Below are 25,701 nucleotides of genomic sequence, written 5' to 3' on the forward strand. Positions count from 1 at the left end.
ACCCCGTGGTTCACGCTCGAAAGAAGAGAGCTGCTCATGTGCTGCAGGGCTACAGCCAATGAAGCCTTTGGGAAAGCAAAGTTTTCCTCTTTCCCCTCCACACAACTCAAAATGCTACTTTGAGATGACTGTTCTCGGTTTTACACTGATGAGAGCTAGGTCAGAGCCAGCCTTGGAAAGTTTTACTCAGCAGCAGCTTTAGAAACCATAAATTATCTTTAGACTAAGTTTACACGCTCCCCCCACAGTGTGACTGCCAGCTCCAGTTCTCAAGGCTCCTCTTTAGACACCACAAAAACTCTCCAAAGACCAGCACAACCTTCACCCAAGCACGGCAGGGTTGAGAGATAATCCAGAATCACCCTTGCTAAGACAAGCACCAGACTAAGGCTGAATTCAAGACTAAGCTTTAGCACTTTCAACCCCAGGCAGGGCCAAAGCTACAAAACCCAGAGGGGAGCACTAACACCTTGAGTTGCATCACCAGGAGATTCACCTCCATTGGGACAAGATAAAAAATCAAGCAGAAATCAAGCAAAGCTGGCTATTTGTGGTCTAAGCCTTAAAAGTTAAAATTAAGACGACGTCTTCAAAAAACTTCATTCTTAACTGTTTTTGAACAAACCTGAAGTCAAAAGAGGTAATCAAAAGCGTTTTATTAGCTAAGGGGACTGGGACACTGCTTTGGACAATCCTCTCCAGCACTCATTGACAGCAGTTCTTTGTGCCATGGGGGCAGAATCCCAACCCCAAATGTTCTGGGACAGTCCTGGCACTGCAGGATGGGGTCTGACACCCAGGGGTCCACGTGGGGCTGTGGCACTGAGGATGAGCCTGCACAAGGAGCAGGGCTGGCCCTTGCCAATGCCGTTCCTGTGCTCCAGGCTGGAACAGGAGCCACAGCTGCCTCTGCCCAGCAGCCATGGCAGCTGCCTCTGCCTGCAGGAACACGGGAGGGAACACGGGCATGGCTGGCTCCAGCGAGTTTCAGGCAGCCTCTCGAGCATGGCAGCGTTTGGGGACAATTCCAGCAGCATGGCAGATGTTGACTCAGGAGCTGTCACTCATGGGCTAAAGTGAGAACATCTGCCACTCTCCTCTCCAAGCGAGCTACTCACGGCAAGAAAATTCTGCACAGACACCAAGATTCTCAAATAATCTCTCCAGGGCCATGGGGGATAACAATGACACAGTCCAGGGCATGGAGGTTTTGGGGATGGCTGGAGAGGTGAGTGGCACCTGTGAGGGCTCCAGCAACACAGGCACTTCCACTGCCCTGATGTTCAACCCTGAGTCGACAGGACAGCCTGGAGTGTATTTATTTAAGCTGAACACAAACCCTCAAACCATGTCGGGATCAGAAATTAATGTAAGGTAAGGGAAAATCTTCCAGACAGGGATTAGCTGAGAAACCCCTGCTGGGAACTGGAGTGAGTGCCAAACTGTGACAGGAAAGATTAATACTTCCAGAGGCATTACCACTACAAAACATCTGAGGGAAGAATGTTTTCTAGAATGTTTTCTCCTTCAGAGCGAGGGTTGTTACCTGCCACTGCCTGGAAAAAACTCCTGCCCGGGTATTTTTAATGCACATTCCACCACAGGGCAATGGATTTCTCCTATGCCATATATCACTGCTAGGCAAAAATTAAGATATCCTAGAGATAAGGTCCAGAAGGTTCCAGAAGTTTCTCCAACCCATCTTTGCACACTGATGACACCTTCATTGCTCAACTTCCAAACTCCAACAAATCCCCTTCAGGCAGGAGTTTCAGCAAACACCAAGCAGGATCTGTAAACTTTATTATCTAAGGAAAATGTCTGAGAAAAAGCCCTCAGAACATTCTTTCTGCCCATTGTCAGAAAATTCAAGCCCTCGGCCACATCCCGTGTTCTCATTTTCTTGCACACTCTTTCATATCTGGTTTTGGCACTGCCCCTACAAGGGCTTTGACTGTGGATCTGTCCACACATTCCAGCAATAAATGACACTAACTGGAGTCATTCTTTAAAATATCTGTCAAATATAATTCTTTCAGTGTTTCGATTCTCACTGACTTGCCCCCACAGAGCTCGGATGAAGTCATAAATTATATGTTCTGCCACTCAATTTTCTCTGATTGTTTGGTAGAACCTCTCCACTAATACCCAGTGATCACCAGCTACCTCGTGGCTTAAGTGGTTTCCAATCATGAAAGATTTATCCAGTGTGACTTCCAGTCAATCATGGAGACACTGAAATGGCTCTCAGGCTCTCTCCTCGAGACCACAGCCCAGCAGACAGACTCTAAAGAGGCAGGAAGAATGATCAAAGTGCTGACTCCAGACACCCAAAACTCACAGAGAACCTCCAGCAGCTGCATATGAAAAACATCTCTGTGAGGAAGGCAAAGGCCCTGTCCCAGAAGAGCCCTGGGTCACTGCACGTGCAGGGAGCCCTCCCAAACACCCAGCACATTCAGGGAAGAGCTGTTTCCTGGGAGAACACAGGATTCACAGATCACTGAGGCTGGGAAAGACCTCCAACTCCACTGAGTCCAATCTGTGACTGATCCCCACCTTGACACCAGCCCAGAGCACTGAGTGTCACATCCACTCACTCCTTGGGCACTGCCAGGGGATCCAGGGGCAGCCACAGCTGCTCTGGGCACCTGTGCCAGGGCCTCACCACCTCACAGGGAAGGATTTCTTCCCAATATCCCACCTAAATCAATCCTCCTTCAGCATAAAACCATTCCCCCTTCTCCTGTCAGTGTCTGCTCTCTCTGTCCCTTGCTCAGATGTATCACCCAGCTTAGAATTCCTTAGAACTCGGCAGCCAGCACTCCAAGAGATGACTGGGACGGAACAGCAAACACCATCTGCAACAGGAGCACACAGGAGGTGACACAGCAGGTGACACCAGAGCCAACTGGGCAAGCCAGGACAGTTCCCACACACAGAGCTCTGCTGCCCAGGGCTGCTCAACTGCAGGGTAACACAGCAGCTTCCCAGAGCCTGCCAGTGCAGAGCTACGGGGAATTAATTGCTCCAGAACGAAAACTAGAAGAGTAAGCACAATTTATTTTGCCACATTCTTAAAATGAAATAAGAAAACATTTAAACACTACAGCTTATTTAGATAATACACACTGGAAGACATCTTCTACCGCTGGCAGCTTGAAAGAAAAGAACATAATTACAATTCCAAGCATGAAATGAGCTCTCTTCCACACATGCCTGAACCAAGCCTGACTGTTCCACCAGCTGTAGTGAATCAAAGCCGGCAGGATTCAACAGAAAGGCCCGAGAAGCAGCAGCTCTGTGCCTTTAACCTGGAATTGAATGGCACCTGGATCCGGCAGGGCTGCTGAGGTTTTAGCAGTTGCAGATGTGCAGCTGATGTGGTGCAGGAGCATTTGATCTCCCTGGAATGTGGGACCCTGAACAATGCATCTGTGTGCTGGCCCACCACACGGCCGGGTGTGGGCCCGGGGGACACATAAAAGCCAACATTATACTGCAAGGGAAAAGAAAAAAGCCCCAGCATGAGCTTGACTGTTGTTTAACTAAGAGAAAAACAATAGCAGCTTTGGTGGAAGTGTGTGCCAGAATGACCAGTGGCCACTTGCAGAGACATTCTTTGTTCAAGTGCTTCCACACTCCCTCCTTCACTGGCACCCAAAATCACAAAGGTACCGAAGGCGCTGTGAAACCCAAACCCTCTGTGGCTCCTGCACCTCCTGCTCCTCACATAAACAGCTCCAACAGCTCCAAACTGCAGCTCTGGGCATTATGTCCACACTGAACCAAGCCTGGAGCCTGCCCGTTAGGAAGCAGCAGTGTGACACAGTGTGACACTTGTCACAAACCCCATCACTTCTCCCACAGGCTGCAAATCCTCACCCTGCACCAGGACTGACAGCCCCAGCTACAACTCCTCCTGCAAACCCAGGCTGAACTTCACTCACAGCCCTGGGAAAGCCCCCAGGCTGGGGTGCTGTGTCCCCCACAGGGGATGAGCTCCAGGGGCAGCCAGAATCCCTGGCCTGGCCACCAGCAGCACACGGACACAGTGACACAGGTGTCCCTGCAGCCAGGGCAGTGACAGCACACAGAGCTGAGCAGCAGAAAAACAAACACCAAACACCACGGGAGTTGTTAGAACTCCAACTTGAGCCTGTGTTGGAACAGAGCTTTCCACAAGAACCAGATTCTTCTGAGAGGAGGAGCTGGGAGAGCTGCTGCCAGGGATTCTGCTGGGAACGAGGGGAAGCCCATCCTGGGAGGTTTGTCAGGTTATCTATGAACTCATCCTGACCTCCAGAATCACCCCTTGCAGGTACAAAACCATGAGCACTGCTCTCCAAGAGCACTCCTAAGGTGACCAAGAAAAAGACAAACTATCACTCTCAGCTGAAAGAAGTGGACATTTCTCTTTCCCCTCTACACAGATAATTCCATAGGACACTGGCAGCACCACAGGGATAGGTACAGCCTTCTGCTGGCTGTTCACAAGGTAAAAGAGAGGCAATTCAAATAAAGAAAGAGGTTTAGGTCACATTTTTATCACCTCAGCTGAATTAAAATGCAATATTGAAACTGCAGTAATTTCCATGTGCAACTTTAGCTACTCCATTAAGCTTCATATAGAAAGTGTAAAAATAGGAATGGCTACAATAAAATAAAAATCAGCAAATCTGACATAAAACCACCAAAATTACGAATATCTATATAAAATCACACAAATGTTAGTGCATGTTATATATATATACATATATATGTATGTGTGTGTGTGCAAAATTACTTATTCTGCCTGCAATCATCCCTGCTACAGCAATCTTTCCTTCCCCATTTTTCAACCCCAAAAGGATTACCATTTCTTTCCAGACAAGAACTTCTGCCAACATTCTGGAGGGCTGAAGTCCAAACCACACATAGTTCAACAACAACAGAGTTGAACAAAAAGGAAAACTGGAGCTTTTTTTATTTTAATTATACCTTGTGAAAGTATGGCTGAGCAGGGGGAAAAAGTAGTCCAAGTCATTGATTAATTCCAGAGTAATGAGGAAAGTTCATGGCACACTGCAATATATATTTTACTAAGTTCACTGGATTTATCACCAGCTTTTAATGGCTAAACTGGAGGTGGCTCTCCAGGAAAACTCCCACTGCTTGAATTCTCACACTGGAATGGCTGGGAGTCCCCAAATTAATAATTTTACAGGCAAGGGTTTCATAACTGGGTCAAAGCAGGGGGATGACGGTATAAATTCTTCCTCACCCAGCAGAAAAAAAGCCAGGATCAAGCTCCTTTCCCAGGGATCCCCAAGGTTTTAATAGGGACAAAAAATTCCAACTTTGCAAAATTGCAAAATCCAGCCTCTTTCAACACCTTTTAATTGAAGCTGTGCCAGGAGCGTGTCTGGAATTCTGAACCCACTTTCTCCTGAGCTGGAGCTCTGAGCTGGCAGCATCAGGAACAGGAGCTTTTCAGAACAAAAACATCTAAATCTGCATCAAGGAGTAAAGCCATGAAGAATCCCAGGAGAAAAAAAGACTGAAAAAGAGCAACTGGGAACTAGGGCTACTCCAAGGTACCTGATGGATCCTTAATGCTGAACATTCCAACGTTAAAGCCACGAACACTTATGGTTTTAACACAAACTGTCTCACTCCTCTGCCCAGGACACTCTGTCCTCCTTGTTTATATCCAAGAGCTGTTCCAAAGAAACGTATTAAGGACTAGAAAAAAAAAAAAATAGAGTCCAGGACTTTCTTCATTCCTCAGAGCTACTGTAAATTAAATATTAATACAGAAACTATTTCTGAGAGCAAAGGAAGCTCAGCACAGGGAGGTTTTTTTTTTACCTCACTTTAAAGTGACACCTGACCTTAAAGCCACCACATCCTCCAGGGCAGAAGCATCTGTTGGCAGCACAGGATTCCTAAATAAGCTGTCCCCACTCAAAACCATACAGTTTGTATGGTAACTGCAGAGAATATCACTATATTAGAGGGTAATTTTAATACTTTAATATAATTATTTAATTCAGCATTACAAAGGGGTCAGTCTCAGCCTGGGGCAGTGTCCTGGAGGTATCCAAATTACAGACAGAAGCACCAGAAGACACCACCAAGAGGTGATCAAACCCACAGTTCATCACCTCCCTGGCAGCTTGTATGGTGCAAACCATCAAAGCTGAACTTCTTTGTTCACACCCTTTTGCTCCAGAACCCAGGGGCCTTGGGAATGAGACACTGAGGAATTATTCTGCTTGGGCCAAGAACACATCCCTGGAATTCCATGCTGTACTTATGCCCAGCTCACTGCTGCAGCTATCCCTTCTGAAGGTCTCATTAATGCTCTGTCTCATCGTGGCCTGGGCTCACACAGACCCAGCTCCGAGCCCAGAGCCATTTCACAAGGATGGAAAAAAGAGCTGAAGCAGCTCTGAAGGCTCCTGCAGGCAGAGATGTTCATCCACATTCCTCTCATGGAGTCAAGGAATGCTCTGGGTTGGGAGAACCTCAAAGCTCACCCCATCCCACCCTGCCACGGCAGGGGCACCTCCCACCATCCCAGGTGCTCCAAGCACCAGTGTCCAACCTGGCCTTGGGCACTGCCAGGGATCCAGGGCAGCCACAGCTGCTCTGGGAAATCCATCCCAGCCCCTCCCCACCCTGCCAGGGAACAATTCCTAATTCCCAATCTCCCACCCAGCCCTGCCCTCTGGCACTGGGAGCCATTCCCTGGGTCCTGTCCCTCCATCCCTTGTCCCCAGTCCCTCTCCAGCTCTCCTGGAGCCCCTTCAGGCCCTGCAAGGGCTCTGAGCTCTCCCTGGAGCCTTTTCCTCCCCAGGGCAGCACCCCCAGCTCTGCCAGCCTGGCTCCAGCCATGGGGCAGATCCAGAGCACCACAGGATGAAATCCTCCCCTGGCATCCCACACTCCCTGCAGAGCAGGAATCAGCCCCACGGACAGTATCCAGCTACAGGAAATCCAAACTGCACTTCAACTGGAATTGTGGATGACCTTCAAGTAGGGGACACTTAAAAATACATCTGCATGTGCAGAGAGAGCTGTGGGTGTTTTAAATGCTTTCCTACCTCAGCAAGCTTGAGGTCAAGGGAATGAGGGAAGTTTCTCTACTTTATATACTCGAGGGTTTGGCTAAATTCATATATTCAGGCTCCCCTTATAGCACTAAATAACCAAGCACTGCAAGGAGAAAGAGAGGAGAATTTAGCAAAGGAAAGAGAATTCAGCTGTGTGACACCTTGCCAAAGGCAAAGCCCAGAGGAGCTGCTACCAGTTGGTTTAGACAGAGATTTCCTTCAGACTCTTGTAAAAGCTGCATTAAAAATGAGAGGAAGAAAGGATTCAGGACTGGGCAGCTGCTACATCCAGCTGCAGCCCTGACTGGTGACAGGAAAAGAATACATGATTATTTTTCTTCATTATTTGTTTCCATGTTTTTATTTTGTCCAATTATTTACTACCTGTTGCTATTTGATTTGGACTCCATATAACTTCCATGCAGCATTAAAACTCTGTAATTATGTTAATTAACATAATTTACCAGACAGTAACAAGTAGATTCTCTACCAGTCTCTAAGGTAACTCAAAATAATCAGAGAATCAGGGAATATCCTGAGTGGGAAGGGACCCACAAGGATCAGGCAGTCCAGGACACCCCTGGTGACCAGAGCAGAGATCAGAGCTGCCCTTCCACAGGAATTCAAAGACAGGAGAAGGGTTGGTTTATTCCTCTGTTATTACCCTAAACCTCTCCTTAAACCTCTCCAAAGCTACAGCTCCAAAGCAAAGCTCTCCAATGGATTTCTTTCCACTAACTTAAAATAAACTTCCCCAAATGTTTATTTCCTACATTATCTTCAACCCAAACGTGCATTTCTCTTACAAGAGTTAATTCCAATTAACAGAACACTGAAAGGCTTCCTGCAAAAAACAACTACAGGATATTGGCAAGACTACAAGAATGAGGTAAAAACTACTGAAGACAACAAAATAATTTTCTTCTGACTGTGCAACATAAAAAGAAAGTATATTTCTCATATGACACCAGCAATAAGTTTAGGACCAGCAGAGAATAACCAGAGCTATTCAGTGCTGGCCTTTGAATCCTAGTACTGTTCAACGGCTGAAAAATTATAAAAAAGGATAAAAATTATCAAAATCCAAGAACTCCTCCCATCATACCCACTCACATCCATCAAGCTGACCAGCTCCTCTCACTTTTCCAATTCCTTCAAGTATTTGTCACCTCCAACCTGGAGGTGCCACATGCACGTGACCACATCCAGCTCCCCTGCTGCCCTCCCATCTTTCACCAAACTGGAAAACAAACTGGGTGTCAAGACCTCCAGGAAATTCAGAATTAAGGTTAAATGTTCAGCAGGGAAACCAAGGACACTCCCAGGGAATGGGCTCTGAAAACCACCTGGCTCTGCCCCATGGAGTCTGGGCTTCCCTGCCAGGCACATGACAATTTCTGAACTCTGAGGCCTGAAAGCTTTAACATTTTCTCAGCGTACCCAAGGAACTGATGGCTGTATTCTCACATTATTGCACGCTAGGATGAGTCCAGACACACCAACTCCATCAAAATCCAACCTTTCAGATCAGACAAAAACCAACTCCTGCCACTGGTGCAGTGCTGGGAGAACTGGACATCAGCTCAACAGAACCCTCAGCATTCACTCTGGAGCTTAGATAACCACCAAAATAAACACCTGGAAAACTCAACTTCAGTGACACAGCAAGGGTAAAATCTCCAACAAACACCAGGCCTCAGGCAGGAGAGCCATGGAATTATGGAGTGCTTTGGATTGGGAGGGACCTTGAAGCTCATCTCCACCCCTGCCACAGGCAGGGACACCAAGACCAGGTTCCTCTGGTGTCACCACCTGCAATGAAAACACCACCAAACCCTGGCACCTCCTGCCCCAAACACTAACAAGGTTATGTGCTATCAATTCACCTTGATTTTGCAGTTTAAGGCCAGGAATGCAGTCTCACTGGGATAACAGAGGGTGTCTGCAGTGCTCTGTGCCTGTCCCACAATCAGGGCTGGCTTTGGTGTTCCTGTGACTGCCCAGGAGAACCACAACCACCACCAGGGCCAGCCCACTGGGGCAAAAATAAATGAAAAATAGGACTCCATGACCGATTTTACTTGCAAAAGCAAACACAGCATCCATTTACAGTGGTGATTTCCCAAAATAACCTGTACACATGGCTGCTGTCCCTGCTCCTCTTCGAGAGGCTCATCCAGAAAGGTGACAAGCACATTCCTGGCTGATAAGGGAGCCCCATGCACCCAGCTCCCCAGAAATAGCTGCTGTGCTCCAGAGTAACCTCTAATATCGATAATGACAGGGATTTAAATTTCAAATAAATTTAGATGAAAGATTAAAGTCAGCTCCAGCACCGTGGAGATGCTTGTCTTCCATAATGAAGGAGCCCATAAAAATAACAAGGGAGAAGACTTACACCCAAGCTCCTCAAAAAAAAAAAAAAAGGGAATGAATTACTGATTTTTGCAGCTACTTAGTGGTAGGAACAGATGGTTCCAGGCAATAGTATTGACAACCTCCCAAGCTCCCACCCCCAAAGGTGAGCTGCTAAGTCTGTTCCAAATTCAAGAGTTAAAAACGTCGCAGCTGAGGCTGCTCTGGGGGAAGCTCAGGCAGTCCCACAGCTCCAGGGCTGCACTTTGCCCACTGCTGCTCTGCCCTGGCCCTCTCCCAAGGGCTGAGCCTTCCCGAAGCACCCAGGCAGCTCCTGCAGCCATCTGCCCGCTCCGGGAGCAGCCAGGGCTGCGGGAAGGGGAAGGCAGGCCAGGGATGAAACAGCTCTGAGGGAAAGCAGAGCTCTCAGTGTTTGTCCACCAACCCAAAGCCACTTCTGAGGTCAAAGCCAGGCGTGTCAGCTTCCCAAAACAGCCAGGCACAGGGAGCAGTTCTGGGAATTCCAGCCCCCGGGAGCCTCTGCCATGGTGGGCACAGCCCACAGCCCCTCACTCCCTTCATGTCACACCCAAAACCTCCCCTCTCCCAGCTCCTGCACGTCTCTAGCAACTGGAAACAATCAGCCTGTCCAGTCACAACCCAAGATCAAAACACTCCCTAAAGCAGGAACTTGCTGAACACAATTCAGCTCTGGATTTCTGGAGAAGCCCAGCAAGCTACCATAAAACAGGGATAACACCCAGCAGCAAAAAAAAGCTGCTGGAACACCTGAGTGAGTCCTCAAGCCAGGGAGGAACGAGGCTGAGCCAGCAAAGCTCAGCCCTTGTGTTCCTGTTGTTCCAAAATCAAAGCTCTGCCAAGAATTTAGCCAAGGAAACAAACACTGCCAAGGCCTGCTGCCCATCTCCACATTCAGCTTGGAACTGCAGGATGGTCTGGGCTGGAAGGGACCTTAAAGCTCATCCCATCCCAGCCCTGACATGGGCAGGAACACCTTCCACAAGACCAGGTTGCTGCAGGCTCCATCCAGTCTCACTTTGAACACTTCCAGGGATGGGGCAATCCAACATTTCAGACTTATTTTTAGAATTGCTTTCTGGTTTTGCCAGAAGTACCCTTCCAAGGCCTATCAGTGAGGCAGATCCATCACTTCTGCCTTTCCTTTCAGTAACCATTTTCCACTTTTCCGGGCATGTATGACAGAACCTTTTCCAGGCATGTATGACAGAACCAGGACCAGGCTGCACCTCCCTGTTTGTGTCAGACACTTGGGTGGCACAGCCAAATCACCTTCCACACAAGGTTTCCATAAATTCACACTGGGAACACCTCTGAGCCACAATTCCCACCTCACAGGGTGCCCAGCAGCTGACCTGCTCCTTGGACAATGACTGTCCCACCTGCAGCCCCACTAAAGGTGCCCAAGGCACTGATGCATCTCCCTCAGGCAGGTATGAATTCCCTGCACTCAAAACCACTCCCCTCACTTACAAAGAACTAAAATAACTAAATCCTAAAGAACTCGAGATTTGAACAGCAAAACCTCAGGATCACCACTACCTCCACAGAAGGGGAGGGAACAAGAACACCCCAAACTTCATTCCAGAAGTACAGCAGGAGAGCCTGGTCCTCCCTGCGGGCCTTTGGCCGGCAAGCTCTGCCGGTGGGAACATCTTGCACACCTCCTGCTGCCAAGAGCATCATCTGCACTTAATCACACCCGTGGATACCTCTGGAAAACAAGGGATTGCAGCCACACCATGTGTCACACTGCCACTTCACTCCCCAGCCAGTGTCACTTCCTCAGGGCGGAGGCCACAACTTTCAAGAGCAGCTCGGGTGCTCTGTGAGCACCCATAAGTAAATAAAACCCTGCTCACCACCCCACAACCTGCCCCCCAGCACTTTTACTTTCCCAAGAGGTCACACCCAGGAGCACCCTTGCACAACAATGGAAGCAGGAACTGGTCAAGAAACCTTTCCCAAAAACCCAGCCTCCCTGTGGCAGCCGGGCTGGGTGGCTCAGGAGCCCTCTCTGTGAAATAACAGCCTGGCAGCTCCTGGAAATGATGATCCCATGCACTGCCTGCTTGTCTTAATGGACTCTTTCCTAAATGCAAACAGGATTTTCAAGTGTACATTACACGTTAGTTGATCTTAATCTACAAATTCATAACCCAGGAGTGTGCATTTTTCAGTGCACATTACATGAGCTGATATAAATCTACAAGATCCTAACTCAAAAGTATATTTCTTCTAAAAATGAGGTTTCTCTGATCACAATATAGCCCCCCCAAAGAATAAAATTATTCAAAACCAAGTAGATTCAGAGAAAAAGCCCAACCAACTATCTTGCTTCTTTTCAAGCAGTTATTGACATGGTTTTCTCTAGTTCTAAACACCAGAGGAAGGAGAAAAAGGGCTGTATTTGGTTGTGGGTTGCTCTCACCAGAACTCCTGTCTGTGCCATGGTGAATAAATGGACCAAAATTACACCCAACGAACAAGTCAAGCAAGACATTTTTCAAAGCAGCCCCTGCTCAGCTCAGGTCTGTTCATTAAGGTGCTGCATTGTGCTCCAGCTTGGCTTATTAGCAGTGGAAAGGTCAGGGAAAGTGAATTAATGGAAGTGCTGCGCTCTCCAACATCTGACATGCAAGAGAGGAGCCTCCCTACCTACACTGCTCCTGAAAGGTACCTTCAAATTGAGGGCATGTAGGTGGCACCTGCCAAAAGTGCCATGTGAATAACGTTGGCAATTTAACAAATTCTAGGAAAATACAGAGAACTGTAAAAGCAGCAATTCAACCACTCAAAGCAAATGCTTGTGCTGAGATTACAGTTGAAAAAGCAGCTTTCTCCCGGGGACAGGGGAAAGGATTTAAAGCTCTTTCCTGTAGGTCTCAGCAGGGTTTTGTGTCCAAAAATTCAAGGCTTGTTTGACCCACAAAGAACTCCAGGCTCACAGTTAAGCCACCTCTGCTTAACCTCTGCTGGCAGTGAGGACAGGGTTTAAAAGTTAAATTTAGACTGTGTCCCCTCAGAACACAGCCACACAAACATTCAGTGCTCCTAAGGGCTGTGCAGACCCACCTCACACACAGGGGGGACAGGGCAGGAGCTGGGGTGTTCCCCACCAGCCCCACCTCCCCTTCCCAGCCCAGGCCACAGAGCAGAACAAACCCAAACTGGCTCTGCTGAAACGCTCTGGGCAAACCTGCACCTGGAGATCCACCCAGCTGCTTCATGGAGCCTCCAAAATCCCTGTTTTAGCAAGAGAAAGGGCTCCAGCAGAAGTCAGCAAAGCCACACACCTCTGCTTCTTTAATGCTGCACTGAGCCATGGAATTGTTTGGGTTGGAAGGGACCTCAAAGCTCATCTCATTCCACCCCTGCCATGGCAGGGACACCTTCCCCTGGCGCAGGCTGCTCCCAGCCCTGTCCAGCCTGGCCTTGGGCACTGCCAGGGATCCAGGGGCAGCCACAGCTGCTCTGGGCACCCTGTGCCAGGGCCTGCCCACCCTCACAGGGAAGGATCCCTTCCCAATCTCCCATCCATCCCTGATCTCTGGCAGTGGGAGCCATTCCCTGTGTCCTGTCCCTCCATCCCTTGCCCAAAGTCCCTCCCCAGCTCTCCTGGAGCCCCTCGAGGCATTGGGAGAAGCTCTGAAGATCTCTCCAGGGTCTCCTCTCCCACAGGCTGAACAACCCCAGCTTTCCCAGACTATTAATCCCCATTGTTCATGGCTTCCCCTCTCCAGGCTCTGCTTCAGAACACACCAGCTTCTCAACCCAGAAGCCAACATCTCCATACCCCAGGACCCCATGGAAAGCTGTCCCTGGCTCCACAATGACCAACACCATAAAGTCTCAATGTACACTGCACTGCCACCGGGTTATCCTCCTAATCTGGGAGGGGTAAGAACTGAAACACACAGGAAAAAAGGCAGCAAGCTCAGAAGAGCAGTTCCTGCAGAGAAACACCTTCCTGGTGGAGCAGTGAGCTCCATTTCCCCCAGAGCAGCCAGAGCTGAGAGCCGTTTGTGAACACGTTTGTTTCAGAGCATTAACAGAAAAACAGCGAGCAGTTAAGTGAAGTCACGTTCCACCTAAACAACGCTGCCATTATTGCAGCATCTGACTTTGTGAGGACAATTCAATGCTGGCAGTGTATTGTAATTGCTTTTCCACTCCGGGCCCCAGCTTTACAATCTGCCCTTCTCGGGAGGTCAGAGCAGGGCTGCAGCTCGGAAAGCAATTCTGCTCCTCATTCATCCCTTTAATCCCACACCTGCATATTCATCGGGAGCTCCCTGAAACAGCCCTGCCACAGCCACCCCCAAAGCTGCCCCAAAGCTGCTGCTTGGAGGAAGCCTTGACCCCTCTGCTGCCCCGGGAAGGTGTGGGGAGCACGCGGTGGCACCAGCCAGCTGTGACAGGGCTGGGGGGCAGTGGGGTCACCCGAGGCCAGGACAAGCCCAGCGTGGTGCAGCCACTCCTGCTGCCAGCAGCAAAGCCAGCAGCAAGCACCACTGCCCAGACAAGCTGGGCCTGCCCCAGCCCTGCAAGTGTCCAGGGCTTGGAGCAACCTGCCATAGGGGAAGGTGTCCCTGCACATGGTGGGGGGTGGAACCAGATGTGCTTTAAGGTCCTTCCAACCCAAACTGTTCCATGACACTCATGACCTGGCTTGCTTCAAGCAAACCCTTCCAAACAGAGCTGTGCAAACACACCTGAATTTTGGGTAAGTTATTGTTATCCTGGTTTGAAAAGGACAGTTTGCATCCAAAAAGCCCAACGCCACTTACTTCAAAACTCCGAAGGAAAAACCTTTGTCCCCAGCTATGAAATAAAACAGGCAGCAAACAGCAACCAGCCTGATTTATATTTGATGTCAGGGCTGAGCTGGGTTTTTCAGGGCCCTGCAGAGCTCCTGCACACGCCAGGAGAAGGGCTCACACCTGATACACTTTAATTACCTAACGACACTGCCAGAGTCACCGATGCCTGCTCTGCTTTGTCTTACTGTGAAAGGCTTCTCCTGCTATTAATATTCACCAGGGGAAGCTGAAATAACATCTTGTCTGCATCTGAATACTTCGAAATTATCATGGCCACACTAAACACAACGATTTTTTTTTTTTCCTCAAAATGCAGGACAGAAGACACCCAGCAGCCTGCAGAGGCAGGGCTGCACTACAGCGAGCAGCTCTCCAGCAGCAGCCTTCCCCGTGCTGACAGCCTCATCACAAACAATCCCTCTGAACCCAGAGGTCAGCCAAGGACCCAGGGCCCCAAGGCAGGAGCCACACTCTGTATTACCCACTGGGAGCCTTCCCTGTAGGATTTCTGGCTGTGCTGGGGGTGACCCTGAGCTCCACACAGCCCCCCTCAACAGGCACTGCCCAGCTGAGCCCACCCAGCTTCTGCTCAGCTCCCACCACACCAAACCACCAGCACAGCAAAACAACCCAGCCAGAACAACCCCCCTGCCTCCAGCCCCAGCCACACCACTGGGATTTCCAGAACAGCACCAGCCTCTCCCACCCGCTCGCACAAAACAGAGGCAAAAATCTCATTTTCCCCCTAAATTCCACTCTGAGACAGCCTGTTATTTCTGCATCTGTTAATGCTCCCAAAAAGTTGAATCCTAACATTGCATCCAACTGTAGGCTCAGCAGATTGGGAGGTTTCTCTGCCCAAAATGAAATGTAGGTGCCATCTGTTTCAATTAGGCTAATCACAAGGAGACATAACACTGGGAAACTTAGAGACTTTGGGGTTTTTTTCAAGACATTTTGAAAGCAAAGAGAAAGAAAGAGGTATTATTTAATAGTCAGCAGTCAGCAGCACCAACAAGCTGCACAGTCTGCTGGGCAAACCTGTGCTGGAACTGCCCACGCAGGAAAGTTCACTTTTATTTCACTGAGGTCAGAGAAAAACTTGCTATATTCAAAATTATCTAAAATTAAAAAGACATCTCAGGACTACAGACAACTCCCAAAATATTCTCTGTTCGTACCTTTTATATATGCCATAAAACTTGCAATTTTTTGCTTTCAAATTTCAGAAAATAAAGAAAAACATTTTAAAAAGGCAAAACCAAACAGTCCAACAGAGACACAAGCACTTGTGAGGGAATAAACCAGAAATTTTGGACAGAAGCAAAGTCAATATTTACCGATTCCATAGCTGAAAGCTGCTCTTCACAGGACATATATTAAAATCCAACAGAGGTGTGTCCCAAAAACGCAGTGCAATCTGAAAAACACAGGAATTTGTTCATTAGAAAATTAAACCAAGGGAATTTTATTCACAACACGCACACAGGATTTGAGTACATGAAGGTTACCAAGTACAAACCTTTGCCTAATCCACAAATAAACTTCCTGATAACCACTCTGCACAAACAGAGGAATAAAGGAAAGAGTGGAAGCATGGCAGAACATCCATCTTCTTCCACAACTTTCTGCTAATAGCTTTTTTTAAAAATCACCTGCTTCAAGGCTCCTGGAACCATCTGGGTGGGCTTAGAGGCATTTTATTTACCAATGAGGGCGTGTCACCCCCAAGCCCTGAGCAGCTCAGGAACCCAGAGACAGGCAGAGCCAAAAGGAGCTCCTGTGCCAGGAATTCACCTTCCCAAACAACCCCCATGGAATTATCCATGGCACAGGCACTCTCCTCCCAAGCACACCCTTGCTCTGAATAGCAGTGGATCAATTGCAAAGCTCTAAGCTGATCCCCAAAGTGAATTTCTGATGCAGGGCAGGAACCAGCAGGAGCTCTCAGCACCCAAGGCGAGGGGGAATTGCATTCATTAACTGGCACACATGAAAGGCCTGGCAGGTTCCTAGCCCAAAACCTGCACTCCTCACTGTTCCCAAGCTGGAGGAGCTCAGTGGGATGGTGAGGGACCATAGGGATGGAAATGAGCACCCTGAGGCCCCGGGAGCACTGGGCCTTCCCCAGTCCCAGTGATGTTATTCTGGCCTGCTTAAACAGGTGAGAGGGTGAGCTGCCAGCTCCACGTCCTGCCCATGCCAAGTCCCCCAAAACCCCCCATGCCATCCCATCTCTGAGCACTGCAGACCACACTGAGGGGCACAGTGACCAACCCCTGTTACAGTGAGAAAATCTGAATTTCTTGCCTTGCAGAACTCATGACAATTTTATGCTTTACCACCGCTCACCACCTCACAAACTTCTCTGATATGCTGGATTTGGACAGCTGCTTCCCAAGGGGATGGTTCCTCCCAAGAACCATCCAGGAGAGACTCTGGGGCCAGCTGGGACTGACACACAGTGGAGGAGATCAGGAACCCTGGGAGAGCCTTGTTTGTTTTGGGAAACTTTCACTGCCCAATGAAAAGCCAAAGGGAAGATGTCCAGATGAGCAACGCAGCTGCATCCAGGGCAGAGCTGCTTCCAGCTGGGCTGAGGGAACTCTTGGGAACCTCAGTGGAAAGAACAGGCCAAAATAAACCCCAAAACCCAGAGGAAGATGTGAAAGCCCGGGGTCCTGACTCAAAGAAAGGAATCCTACAGCAGGCAAACTTCTCCAGATGAGCAAAGTGGAAGTTTTCTGGCATTTTTCTTTGAGAAGAGTAAAGGAGATGCAGACACATGGCAACCTCGTGGACTCTTCCAAGGCCAAGGAGCCCTGGGGCACTGAGGGATCCCTGATGGGAATGCAGCCCTGTGGAGCACATGGCAGTGCTTGCACAGCACCTTTCCAGCAGGATTCCCCTGCTCCTTTATCCTCTTCTCCATAGTAACAGTCACATCACTAATTAGAATTTCAACAGCAATGAGAGGTAAAGTGGGGGGAAAACAGCTGAACTTCCACTGCATTGTCTGGAACTGCAGCAGTGCTTGCTGACAGGAGTGACTGTCAGGGAACCATGGAATGGTCTGAGTTGGAAGGACCCCAAAGTTCATCCCATTCCATCCCCTCATGGGCAGGGACACCTTCCACTGGCCCAGGCTGCTCCCCCCTGGCCTTGGCCACTTCCAGGGATGGGGCAGCCACAGCTTCTCTGGGCAACAACTGGGATCAAAATTACCAAGAAGTCTGCAGAGATCAGTCCCAGGACACTGACAGACCATTTTCAAGGTCTATTTACAGCTGCTTGCTGGCCCACAGACAGCAGATTTATTCATTCCTTGGCTCACACATAAACATACATAAAGCATAACGCTGAAACAGCGACCACACGTGAGCCAAGTAATTTTCACAAGGAACATGGCACCATTTTTTAATGAAATTGTTATCAAATCACTTAGGAATGCAGCAAATCCTCCAGTGGGAGATGCCCAGCAGAGCCTCTCTGGCTGTACGTGGTCGGGTCACTCACACAACGTTCCTGCTGCACGGAATCCAACACTGCCATTTAAACCCAACTCCACTTCCAAAAGCCACATTAGAATTAATAAACACATCTAGCCATCCCATTTTCTTAGCTCTAGCTGATGAAAATGTATCACTGCACCAAGTATCATCACTGCCCTTGTCCCTCCTGGGAACCTGCAGGGCTGACCACGGACAAGGCTCCAGCCCTGCTGAGCTCATGGTCCCTGCACAGGAGGCAGCTGCAGTGCACCACGGCACACACTGCCCTGCCTGGGCCTTGAAATGGCCATGCAAACAGCCAAGGGCTCAAGGTGGCCAGATTCTGGTTTAAAACAGGTTCAGCCTTACAAGACTTGGGATACTTTATTTTCTGTTAACACTTGGAAACTCTGGGCAAACAGACGGTTTCACAAAAATAAATAAATAAATGTTTAAACTTCTACATTTTCCTACCAACTCATGAACTTAACACTGACCAGAGTCCCTCAGCACCTCCCCAAATCAGTGATTCTTGCTGCACCCACACACAGATCAGGACTTCACATTCAGAGCACAGCATGCAACTTCTGCCAGCACTCCATCGAAAACATTGGGAATTACATAATTCAAACCTCCTTCATAAAAGGGTATCTTGTAACTTCACAGAAATTAGTATGTGAAGATGGAAAATGCTTTACAATCCCAAGCTGTGACCTGAAAAATACTGACATTAGCTACAGACTCTTCACACCAGAGCAGCTGGGATGTGGCAGCAGCACCAAGCGGTCCCAGCAGCGAGGTGGGAATTGGCTTCCCTAAAGGAACAGACCAGTTCTCTGGTTTATTCAGAGTCCCCTACAAGGATCCCCAGGAAAAACGTGTTTGAGATTCCATGGTTTCATACACCTCAATGTTTCTAAATTTGATCAATAATGCAGAAAGGTTCTGCTTAAATCTCCATTTTACAGGGAGGAGGGAAGAAGCCACTGCTGCTGTCTCTTCCCAGGAAACCCAGAGGCCAATGTCCCCACAAATGTGTGCCTCACCAGTAGTGTTTCTTGGAGGGAAGGAGTTGTATTTGCACCCCAAGACACACTTGGATCAATTCAGATTTTATAGAGACCCAGAACTAAGCAGCATAAGAGGATATCAGAGATTTAGATACCAACTTTTGAATGGATAAAATCTCTGGGGAATAAGAGAACCTTTTTCCACAGCACTCATCTGCTTCCCTCAGAATAATTCCAGGAAGAGACAGAATTTCAATAAGGCATCTCTCTGAGGGCTCCAGAGAAAAGACACCCAGGGGAGCACCCCAGAGCCACGGAGCTCCTGCTCTCAGATAAGCCCCATTTCCTCCCATACAGAACCAAGGGGGAACAAGTACAGCAAATTTGGAGGGAGGGGAAATTTGGAAGTGTTTTCCAATGCACTCCACAGGCACAGCCTGACAGAGCACAGCCAGAGCTCTCACCTGCTGAAATGGGGGAAAATGCTGAAATCCCACTGTAATTCTAGAACCTAAGAAAACTGAGACTGGGTGTTGTCATCTCATTGCAGGGGTTCCACACTGTTGTCTCCTTATCACAAAAGTTCCATACCTTCCTGGTGTTTCTCACAGGCAGCTCCTCAGAGCACTGCCTCTTTCCTCTTCACAAAGCAGCCAACTGACTCCAGGTCCCTTCCCAACCCCACCCCACTCTTTTATAGCACTCTTCTTCTCATTGCTTACAGCTGTGCCTGTTAAAGTCAGGCCTGTTCCTAATCTTTGATAATTGGCCCAGCTGCAACTCCTCAGGGGTAAGATTACCTTCTACACTATCTTTATTTTCTTATATTCTATCCCCCTACAACTGGGGACTGGGGGAAGAACCCATAAGCAGCAGCACTACAAACCCCACAGATATCTTCCATCAATACCCATGGGTTCCTTCTGCTGGAACTGGGAGAAGAAAATGTGCCACTTAAAAAGAAACAGTGCAGAAATCCCTGTCTCTGGAGCTCTGCCTGCCCCATCCCAGGGAGAGCCAGAACAGCCATGCCCAGCACAGCAGGAAAGCTCTCCTGGCCCCTCAAGGGATGGACACTGAACACAGCTCATCAGATTTATGGCAATTTCCCTCAGGAGCCTGGAAAAGCACCCTCAGACCACTCCCTGCAGCTCAGGACTCCCTAGAAAGAGGAGGAAAAGAAGAGGTGTGTGTAGATCTGAAGGGGAATAAAGAGTTGTTTCCAAGAAATCCACATAAATTTGAGATAAATACCCCTGCAGCCTATCAGGGGCTGCCAGCACAGCCACCTCCAGGCACACACAGAGCAAACCCTCACGTCCCCACCCTTCTCAGAGAGATTCCAGCACTGGGGTGAGCTCCAGGACCTGCCTTTCACTACAATTCAGGAATATTCCCACAGCAATCACAACCCAGCTATGCTCAAGTAGCAGCTACCCAAGTGAAAAGCCAAAGCACACAGAGAATTCCACTAGTCCTAAAAAAAACCAAAAACCACCTTTCAGCATGTTTGATTGTGACAAAATTGTAGCATCAAGTAAAATTTAATTAGATGGCTTTCAGAATGAAAGTAGGTGATATATTCTTGAAGTTGCTTTATTTTGCCCTGCAGATAAGATGTATGCTGAGATCTACAGTTTTTAAAGCTTGTGTTGTCTGTGCCACTTGATAAAAAATACAAAATAAGCTGATACTGTACTCAAAACCACACTCGTGTGGGCTGAAGAGCCCAAGGTTTCATTTGTGCCACTGCAATAAGCACAAAGGGCAGGAAAGGTGTGAATCCTGGGAAAACAAATTGTCCTTTGAGAGTTTTAACTGAAAGTCTGACATGGACAGCGCAGTCCCTAGGAATGGGGGTTGACAGAAGCCTGAATTCAGGAATGACCAAGCTGTTTGGAGATCTGCAGTGAATTAGGGGAGGTCAGAATCTGTGATGACATCACAGAATGGTTTCAGTTGGAAGGGACCTCAAATTTCATCTTGTTCCTGCCCCACCCTGGGCACCTTCCCCTATCCCAGGCTGCTCCAAGCCCCTTCCAGCCCGTCCTTGGACACTGCCAGGAGTGGGACTGAGCTCCAAGATGCTGAGCTTCACCGACCCAGTGAAGGCAAGAAGGGTGGACGTTTTCTAGAATTAAAGCCATAATTTAAGGTGAGCTCACAGCTGCTGCCACAGCTCAGGCTGCTCCTCCTTTCCCCTGCTCCTAAATACAGGTGAGGTGGGACAAACACGTCCTTGTCCTCCCCAGAGTGAATCCCTCCCTGTGCCCTCACCAAGTCCCACTCAGCTCCCTCAGCACCTCCTCCCAAGGGAAGCAGGAGGGTGAATGGGCCACAACGAGCTCCAGTTCATTTCAAAATGGATCTGCATTTCTTACTCTGTGCCCAGTTTTAGCACATGGAGAAAATACCATTTTTCAAGAGAAAAGAGTGACAGACAGACACATTTGTCACCTCTGCAGTCCCAGACATTTGCATCCGTGTAATTCCATGGCAAATTGGATACAGGTTACTATTAATATCTGAACTATTTCCTTTCCTTTCTGAATGCTGATTGGTGAAAAAGATGCAAGCATCCCATTTTAAAGCACACTAATTAGCCAAGGAGGAGTCAAGGAAGTCACTGCTCAGCCTTCAAGAACACACAGGCTCCCTCACAGAGGGAAAAACACTGCACACATCCATGGAGTGGCTTCTGGCTGGATTCTGAGCTGGCTGAAGATCACCTCCCCAGCCAAGAAAACCCTCTGTGGTGACAGGAATGTTACTACCAGACTCCAGGTTTTTTAGGAATGTGCAGGTGGCAGCCCCACACCCAGCTATGTAGGATCAGACACTGTTACCTGGCTGGACAATCCAGGAGGTCCCCAGAAAGCAACATGAAAAATGTAATTGTAGAATGTGCTCAAGTCTACAATTCCTGAGTTACAAGTGCCTTACAACCACCTCAAATTACACAGCAAAGAAAGAGCTGAAAGGAAGCACCTCCCTGATTTCCACACAGCATCCCTCCCCTATTGTCTGGGGCCTGGCAAGTTAAGGTCAGAATAAAATGATTCCTTAAAAATCCCACATACATTGAAGGCACCTACAGCTTCCACTGATCTTTTTTCCTTTCTATTCTAAGCCCTGAACAGGTTTAAGTAGCAGTTGCCATCATTAAAGAAGCTGCTCCCCTCCCACTTTCCATCCTCCTGAGACAGGAGCATCCTGGCAGCACCAGGCACAGGTAAGGAGCAGCTGTCTCACTCAGGGTACAGAAATCCAGGCTGGAAAAGGGTGTGAGGAGGGCACAGGCCACCTCAGCCACAGGGATCAGAGAGCACTGCTGAACAACGAAATAAGGAAATGCAGGAATAAGTAATCATGCTAAAATAAGGAAGTCAAACGTCTGTCTGTGCCCATGGAGGTACCCCAGCTGCTCAGAGGGGATTGAGGGAGGCAGGCTCTGCCCCTGCTCAGCTGCTGGTGCTCAGCTTCTCTCCTGGGCGCTCCAGAGCCGGTCCCTGAACCAGCTGAACCTGCCAGGGCAGCAGGAACCTCCTGATGCTCCCCTGGCCAGCACGCCCTGCTCGGAGGGGCCGGCCAGGCTGGAGGGTGGGGGAGCCTCAGCCCCGCAGCACCACAGCCCTGCACCCCAGGAAGGGCCAGCAGCACCCCAGGAAGGGCACAGCCCTCCCCTCCAACACAGCCCATCCAAACAAACAGCACAGAGGGAGGCAAGGAAAACGCTCAGAGGACAAAAGGACAGAGTCAGGATTAAACCCAGGCCCTTGATCCCCGGCCAAATGGCCGACCCATAAACCCACGCAACTTCCAGAGCCAATTTAAAATCCTGAGTGTGGTACACTTTAGGTTATAAAATCATATTTAGACGCACATTTTGAAGTGTTCTTTGCTCTGCTGGTGGCTAAAAACAATTCCTTTGTCATCAAATCTTGCTTCGGCAAGCTGACGTGACGTTTTTAACTCAGGAAATAAGATAATTATGGTTCAAGGTAAACAACTACAACTGTGCATCATAAACAGTTTCTAATTTTAACCCTGAGTCCCTCTAATGCCATCCATATTTTAAAGACAGTTTCCTTACAAATGGTTTAGGCTGTCTGAGCAGCTTGTGACTGAGCCTGTGCTAATGAGCAGCAGCAAGGCAGCACATCCAGGGAAAGCAGAGGCTGGTGGAGCAGGTGAGCTCCTGAGTCAACATCAAGGAGTGGTTTGGGTTGGAAGGGACCTCAAAGCCCACCCAGTGCCACCCCTGCCATGGCAGGGACACCTCCCACTGTCCCAGGCTGCTCCCAGCCCTGTCCAGCCTGGCCTTGGGCACTGCCAGGGATCCAGGGGCAGCCACAGCTCCTCTGGGAACCTGTGCCAGGGCCTGCCCACCCTCAAAGGCAAAAACCTCCTCCTGATATCCAAGCTAAATCTTTCCTTCTTTCAGTCTGAAGCCAGTCCTCCTTGTTCTGCCACTCCAGGCCCTTGTCCAAACTCCCTCTCCAGCTCTCCTGGAGCCCCTTCATCACTGGAAGGGGTTCCAAGGTCTGCCCAGAACCTTCTCTTCTCCAGGCTGAACGAGCCCAGCCCTCCCAGCCTGTCAAGGTAAGCCAAACATCAAAGCAGGAAAATACACTCAGAATCTTAAATAGCTGGAGAGGCAAAAGCTCCTCCTGGAGCAGGGAGAAAACAAAGCTGCTCGTGCTTACGCAACCCCGCTGCAGTCACCCCGGATCCCAGACCTCAAACGCCCCGTGGCACCAACAGCAGCAGCTCAAGTTGGAACTCGTGAAGAGAATCAGCACTGAGCTGTTCAACAGCAGGCAGAAAAGGCAGCTCCAGCCCCTCAGTGCTGTGGCTGAAGCAGCCCTCGTGCTGCTGCTGCCCTAAAACGTTCCCAAAGTTACCTGGGAACAAAGGCTGGCAGGAAAGGGCAGGATCCCTGCTCCAGGAAGGCTGGAGCACGTGGGGTGAGCATGGCTGGAGCTCCAGGAGGTGTGGAGGGCACGAGCTGTGCCTGCCTCGGGGATGAATCACTGCAATAACTCCAGGAGCGCTCTGAGGTGTCAGCCTGGCAGGCTCCTGTTCCTCCTCATCCCAGGAAAACGTGCTCAGTTACAGCCAGAGGAGCCCAGCTGCATGGGGGAAGGTGGCAGAGCAACCCAGCTCCCACAAAGCATTCTCACAGAGCTGGGCTGAAGAGGCAGGAGTGGTCAGAAGCACCCCAAGAGCCAGTGGTGGGAACGCTCCTGAACAGCACAGAGGAGTCAGCCAGGGCAGCCTGGGAGAGCTCGCTCCTCCAAAACTTCTCCTCACTAAACAATCCCAAAGCACCCCACCCCACTGCTGCTATTGTTGTCAGAGAGGGAATTCCAACCAGAACAATGATTTCCACGACATTTTTCCGTTGGAAGAAGAAAACTGGTAACGCTGCACAGCAAAAATAAAATTTCCACAGCAGTTCCTCCAGTACCACAAGCCTCCTTCCTAAAGGGAGCAGATTAACGTGCCTGCAGTCTGCTGTGCAGCAGGGATGTATTTTTAGCTCCAAGGATCCAAAGGCAGCGATGTGGTGGAAGCCTCCCAGGCTGGAGATAGCCATGGGAGGTTCATCTCTCTGCACCCTGGAGAGGGCAGCTCATTAAAAGGCTGCTCAGAGCAGAAGGAAACAATTCACCCATTCCCTGAAGAAATGCCTCTTCCCACGACTGCACACAAGGCAGCTCCTCTAACCTCCCCACCCCCCAGCTCATCCCCATTTGCACCATTTTTGGGGAACAGCAATGCATTAGAAGTGCTCTTTACCCCCAGATCTCTGGCACAATTAATGGAGATAAATTCAAAGTCATGCTCATGGCACAACACGGGATGAGGGGCTCAAAGCCAACCTGAGTGTCCAGGAGACTGAAAGGAGCAGAACAACAGTTTGGCTTTATGCTTTACCTGCAGCTGACCCTCTTCTGTGAGCACTGGCAAAGCAGCATTAGCTGCTGCCCAAACCCAAGTGAGTGAACCTGAAAAATATCATGGAATGGTTTGGGTTGGAAGGGACCCTAAGGCTCATCCTGTTCCACCCCCTGAGATGGCAGGGACACCTTCCACTGTCCCAGGCTGCTCCAAGCCCCTATGTCCAGCCTGGCCTGGGACACTGCCAGGGATCCAGGGGCAGCCACAGCTGCTCTGGGCACCTGTGCCAGGGCCTACCCAGCATCACAGGGAAGGATTTCTCCCTGATATCCCATCTAACCCTTTCCCCTGGCAGTGGGAAGCCATTCCCCTTGTCCTGGCACTCCAATTCCTGATGAAGAATATCCTCAAAGTGAAGCTTCCGAGGCAGCCAAACACCTCAATGGCCACCAAAGCCTCTCTGCTCTCCTGGCTACCATGAGCCAGTGTTTAACCCAATTATCAGGTGCAGGAGTCCATTCCCAGGCCACAAAAGGTGACTTAGTCACATCAGCTTCTACCTGCAACAGTGCCATTCATCACCAACCCTTCCGGGACACACCTTTGGGAAAAACACCTGGCAGGTGTGCAGGGATCACTGCCTCAGATCCAGGAGTCCAAAAAATGGAATAAAACACCAGCAAAACTATGCATTACAGAGTAATCAATAATTAGAGAGTTTATTATTTCATAAATTGCCAGGTATTCTGGCTGTCCCATCCGAGAGCTCAGAGATGGCAGTGCCTGGATGCACACTGCCTCACCCACCCACCTGCAGAGGTGCATTTGGGAACCCCAAATGTGCCACTGGGGAACACAAATGCTCACTTCTGAGTATTCACAGGACAACAGGCAGAAAGGGAGAGGAAAAATAAAAATAACGGAAAAATGCAAAAAGTCTACACAAGGCCCAAAAGTCCTGAGTAGAGCCAAGCTATTTTTC

At 49.3% G+C, this 25,701-nt stretch overlaps 1 protein-coding gene across 4 annotated transcripts in view; it reads right to left on the reverse strand.

Moving 5' to 3' along the window:
* The window catches only part of ANKRD11 (ankyrin repeat domain containing 11), a 132,016-nt gene that overhangs the window by 91,161 nt on the left and 15,154 nt on the right, over positions 1-25,701 (reverse strand). For all 4 annotated transcript variants that reach the window (XM_059857548.1, XM_059857546.1, XM_059857547.1 and 1 more), the window contains exon 2: positions 15,655-15,734. The gene's annotated coding sequence lies outside the window, so the exon portion shown is untranslated. The remainder of the gene's footprint in view (positions 1-15,654; positions 15,735-25,701) is intronic.

This window comes from Haemorhous mexicanus, chromosome 12 (genome assembly GCF_027477595.1).
Source record: "Haemorhous mexicanus isolate bHaeMex1 chromosome 12, bHaeMex1.pri, whole genome shotgun sequence".
Taxonomy (NCBI): domain Eukaryota; kingdom Metazoa; phylum Chordata; class Aves; order Passeriformes; family Fringillidae; genus Haemorhous; species Haemorhous mexicanus.